The 6,000-nt window shown below is 28.4% G+C and overlaps 1 protein-coding gene across 2 annotated transcripts in view; it reads right to left on the minus strand.

The window, feature by feature from the left end:
* The window catches only part of LOC149482887 (uncharacterized), a 29,073-nt gene extending 25,071 nt beyond the window's left edge, over positions 1-4,002 (minus strand). The window contains exons 1-2 of one of the 2 annotated variants that reach the window (XM_089703061.1): positions 3,890-4,002; positions 3,766-3,809 (exon numbers count right to left, since the gene is read on the minus strand). The gene's annotated coding sequence lies outside the window, so the exon portion shown is untranslated. Of the gene's footprint in view, positions 1-3,765 lie in introns of both variants that reach the window. The other variant, XM_089703060.1, reaches the window with a different exon arrangement.
* Between the last annotated feature and the right edge of the window lie 1,998 nt (positions 4,003-6,000).

The following is a 6,000-nucleotide window of genomic DNA, read 5'->3' on the forward strand; positions in this document are numbered from 1 at the left end:
TGTGTGGGGTCAAGGGTCATTGCGTCGTGGAATAGAGGGAAATTCGAGATTTTAAATGTTAATAGTGTGTTAACTATGCTAGGTTTTTTTGCTATTATGACGCATAGATAATATAGAATTTTGCGAATTAACATTGTGTGTTAGTAGTCTTATTTTTTTTTGTTTATAACTGAGACTAAAGTCTTTGAAGTGACTTCTTTAGGCGCCTTGAGAGTAAAATTTCAAGATCGCGTCATGGCAATACCGTCACGTCATGGAGAAAGGCGACGATTTTGGTATCTTTGAATCTTGCCAAAGAAGTTTCACTTATGAGTTATGACACGTGTGCTCGGCACACGCGCTTTTATTTAGATACATGGAGGTAGAAAAATATAGGATGTTTTTAAAAGATCCTTTCGAGATGAAGTTTATAAGAAAAAGTAAAATTTTTGTTGTAATTATTTTTCACTGCAATTTAACGTCTTTAATATTTAACGTTTTATTTTTGGGTATTTTCAACAGAAGTTGTAAAAAAGCACAAAATGTATTTAATGGTTTCTGAAGGATAATACTTATTAAATCGTTCATTTGCAATTTTTCGACGTCTCTTAGTTAATTGTTTTAATTATTTGCCTCGTGTAATTAAGAGAACATTCAGATATAATTGTACAAGATTACAATGATACCAGAAGCAATAAATAATTCATCTTATAAAAATTGTAAAAAAGCAGACATTCATTTCATTAAATAAAAATGATTGTATCTATTGTTTGTTTACAATTTATGAAGGATACGTATGCGTTCAGAAATAAAATATTTGATTTATTGGGTAAATTTGCATGGATTGCAATATGAATTTTTTGTGAGGCAATATTATGTGAAGGTGCTCGAAGCGGTAGAATAATATACCTAAGAAGAAGAATTTTTTTATTAGGTATATTATTTAATCCTAGTATATTTAATTGTCAAATGAACTAGTTATGTCTAAAATTGCTAGTTTAGGCATAATATTATTTTTTTCTTAATTTATTAATTTGATTGAATGTTGATTATAGCCATCATACAACGGTAGAGTAAAAAGCGCAGGTTATTTCTACATTTATAAATAATTGCATTAACCGTTTTCAAATAAAAATACTCAGAATTTAGAAAACAATATTATGAAATGTTATTTTCAAATATAATTGGTATTATGTTCAAATGATTATAAAAACGTAACATGACGCACGAAGCACACACGAAAACTAACAACTTGAATAACCAAAAGTAATATTTAATTTAAATAGCCGTGATGCGGTTCCGTTTGTCTATGTGCTAATATGGACAAACAGACGAAAATCAATATATTATGATATTTACCGACTCAAAGTCAAACTTTTCTTCAAATCATTGAGTTTAATCAAATACATTAAAGTGTAGTTTAGCGATGATGTAATATTAGTACTGAAAAAACATTTTATCTTTATTTTTTTATGGCAGACATTATACTCGAAATTTTGTTAAACATTATTGACTTTAACTGTATACAATTTATAAGCAGTATTTCTTGTCAGCTTGTCTTAATATGTTAGAGACAAAAAGATTGCAGTTTTACACTATGAATCCAAACAATACCCCATTTGAGATATGTAGTACTTATTTAAAAGAAAACGTTAAATAATTATTGGTTAATACATTCTGTTGTTCTTTATAAACTGTAATATAATCAAAACAGAGGGCTAACATTTTAGGTACTGTACGTTCTTTAATTATTAATATCATTATGCATTACAGAAGCACACATTAACAAAAATCTAGATTATTTTTTTTTAATCTCTAACCTAAATGGTATAAAAAATACTTTATTTAAATCAAAAGACTAACAGACTAATACCGAGATGGATAATTACGATCGAATCTATCAAACATAAACGATTAAACTTCTATAGAACGTAATAATATCTACCCATTATTAAAATACTCTGGAATAAATAACCTGAGCAAAGTTAAACAAACATCAATCTTCGTATTGTTAACATAATATTAATAAGAGTATCTTTTTAAGCGATTGCCGTCAGGTAAAAATCGACTCTAGGGACAAGGGAAAATTTATTTAAGAGAAAGCTTCGGAAGGGTCTTCTGATATTTAAGGTATGTAATTTGTACTATGTCAACCTCTTGCCTTTTTAAGATTGAGAAGGCAATTACTTACAGGATTGATCTGTGACGTCTTTATTTTTTACTATATGACGTCACTGGGAAGGTAGGTAGTAGGTAGGTAGGAATACCTTTCAAGGGCAGACCTTTTGATTTCCCCTCGGGTTTATTGTAATTTTCAAGAAAATTTTAAATAAACATTTTAATCGAATTATTGAATTAGTAGATTTATCTTTATTAGAAAAGATTTTTCAAAGTTAGGGCCTTTAGTAAGACAGCACTTTAAAAAATGCGCTGATATGAATAAATAAAAGTTTAAGTTGAATCTAGAGTTATGAGAAAATTGTTTTAAAAATTAAACATCTTTCGCAATTTTGTAAATTTTCCTAATGATGAGTATGATCTCAAGACGTAAACAATGATAAATTACTATTTATGATCGGGAAAAGTTAATAGAAATATGAAAACGATGGACGACTTTGGCAAAAGGAAATGGTGACAGAAATAGAATTTCTTTGTCAAGAGAGTCGCTACTTAAAAGTGGTTGTCAATAAAGTAACACTAACAATTACAGATTTAAAAGGAAGTGAATAGCTTTGCATAATAAAAAATATGCGTAATGTAATAATTACAAAGTATATGTTGACGTCAATGATAAAGATAATTTAAACTATTTCCATGAAATATTATAAGGGTTGTATAATAGATACATATAATATTAAAGCATTAATAAACAAGGTTTATAAAGCAGTATATTAAAAATAGTTGCATAGTAGGTACCAAAAAACTAAAAATAAATATACATTTAGTAACTTTCACTTCACACATTAATAACAGCTTCCGCGTGATTTCATAAAGAACGAAAATATTCCAATTTCGATACATATTAATTATTACTTCAATCAATAAATTCGATACCTTAATACTCTACTATTTACTTTTAATTAGAAATCAAACATACGTTACTACAAATTATGGCTTTTCCTGTTCAAACCACCCTTACTAAACTTGATCCGTTAGAATTACTTCCATTTATCCATAAACTATCAGAAATAAACCTTTTACCCATAGTAAGTTAAACAACACAGAATTAATAACCGACTAAACCATTTAATCCCCAATTCTTTATTTACATTCAACAGATTAAGGATAAAGCAATTTGCCCATCAATCGTTGATTATTATCCGTTCTAATGTTAATAGTTAATACCGTCGTTCCCCATTTCAATTCGAGCCATTGTTTCTAGTTACAATGGTGACATGGGAATGCAATAACAATGCTTGTGTTATATCTCCTTATTGAACATTATTGGATGAAATAACGTGTAATTATTTCGCATGTTGCTTAAATTGAAGTCCTTTGTTTGGGTTTCGTTATCCTTGCGTTTGATATTTTTTTAGATTGCGGTATAAATTGCTATTGTATGTCAATTCGTTATACTTTGCTATTAGGGGATATCAATAGTTTCATTGTTCGACATCAAATTGTTAAAGGTGGTCTTGTCTAAGAAAAATACTTTTAATTGTATTAAATCTTAAATGCATCAGCATATTATATTCAATAATAAAACGTTACTAAAAACTGTCATAATAGCGCAGTACAATTAACATAATATTAAATTAATAAGTAAATAATTTAAAAAAATCTTACCAAATCAATAAACACTTTATTCAACACTAAACCGCATTCGATACCTGGACAAAAAATTGTCACTTTAAAACTCAATTAGAAAATATTTAAAAACCTGTTTATTTACGATAAATCGGTTAACCACCTGCGCGTGCGCTTATGAAGGCTCTAATAATGATACTACCAGGGTTAATATAATACTACCACTGTAGACCATTCACTATGTGCTGGGTTTCGATCAACCGGTGAATTTGCTCATACGCACCAAATTTAACGTTTATATATTTGGAAACTGATAAAACAATCAAGGAAAAATGGAAAGAATGTTCACGAAAAAATGTCGCTACATTCCACGGCATAGAGTAGTTAGGGTAACATGGTAAAAGTACTAATGAAGTAGTCATTTTGAACAACTTTTATCAATTATTTCTTGCGCTAATTACGAAAATTTGTAGAGAAGAAAATAATAATACTAAAAGTTTTGTTATCTTTTGTGAAAATAAAAAACCATGATAAAAGTTACGTTATTATAAACATAATTTTTAATTCACATATTTTATTATCGACTTTTGGTTGTAGGAAAAACCCGAATGTCGCGCGGAGATTAAAACATGAGAGATTAATACATTGTGTAATATCACACATTACTTTTTAGGGAAGATTTTAAGACAAACAAAAATAAAATGAATGTTAACTATTTATATTAAATTTTTGATGTGAAACTTCTTTATCGGGGTTAGAAAAAAATTTAGTGTAACATTTTTTCGTTACGCGTGACATTTTTCCGTTACGCGCCATCTTTTTCTTATCCCTACCACGCGTGATTCAACTTATTTCTGTAAAGTAGCATATAAATTATTATGTTTTGAAAAATAAGGTCATAAAGAAGTTTCACTTCTTTACACTTACGTGTGTACACGCACACATTTTTTTTTATATTATGTTTCATTGTGTTTTCAAATAATAATTTAAGCGTAAAAGATTCTAAGTATGGAAGTTAGAAATCGTAAATTTACAATCTATTTCTATACTACGTCTTTAAAAGAAAGTAGTATCTGATGAAATAAATAGGAACGTTATATCTCTTTTAAAAGTACTCAAGTTTTATTTCAAAGCATATACCAGCATCTGCCTTTTGCGAAATACGGTACAAGTTCTTGGAAATGTTTTATTTGACGTGTAGTTAGTAGCAGTTAGTAGTTTTCTTGCAAAAAGTGGTCTTTCTGTTTAAGCAGTTTCAAAGTTTTTTCTCTTACTCGTTACTAAATAATTATCTAATTGCGTTGTTATTTTTAATTGTTTGAAACTACGTTCTTAAGCTTAAATAATTGACTATATTTTTTACGTTTATATTGTTCTTTGCGATATTATTCTCTATGACTATATCCATTATAAAACCTCTTCAGAAAATAATTTATAAAACCTCTTCAGAAAATAATTAGCATTAAGATTTATAAAGATAATTAAATTAACACTATCACATAGCAACTGCATGTATTTGAAATTATTTGAAAATAATTTCAAATACTGTATCTATTTAAAGTTAAGTGTGTTTTTGCGTGCAATGTTGAGAATATTTTATCATAAATTCATACCAATTGCATATTCACTATGCTATAGGTTTAACGCTTTAGTACAGCTTTTAGAGGCTTCATTTTAAAGAATTCATTGGACGGTTACGCTTGTTGGCATTTTCGCCTAAATCACATATTAGTAGTTTTCATTGTATCAATATTGTTTTGGTTGCATTTTATATTTCCTAGAAGACAACACACATTAACTAAAATGCCGAAATCTATCGGCGGGGTATAACCACGGGTAGGTTTGCTCGGTGTTTTTGTATAATAAAATGTTTATTATACAAATAATTATCTTTTTAATTTTATTTTGGTTAGTAATTTACATTTGTGAGCAATTTTGTGAAATTTTTGAAGATACGAAATATATACTTATTTGTAATCCCATTTAACAAAATAATTTCTATACTTAGCTTCCCTTGATCTCTGGTGCCTATTACACGTGTGCTAATTTAACTTAATTTATCATCTAAGGATACTCAAAAGCTATTTGGGTAATATGAAAATCTAATCCAGAATGATAACGAGATCTCAAAGCATTTACCAACTAAAATCAAACTCGTGTCATGATACCGATGACCTTATTTGACCTGGAAAAGACGAATTTAAAGCTATATTGGCTCATAGCTCTGGATAAGTTCCGTTTAGCATATCTGTCGGTTAAAGTAACAATTAATCT

The sequence above is a fragment of the Colias philodice genome, chromosome 14 (assembly GCF_061535455.1).
Source record: "Colias philodice isolate Cphi_HAF_F1 chromosome 14, ilColPhil1 Martin Lab GWU primary, whole genome shotgun sequence".
Classification (NCBI taxonomy): domain Eukaryota; kingdom Metazoa; phylum Arthropoda; class Insecta; order Lepidoptera; family Pieridae; genus Colias; species Colias philodice.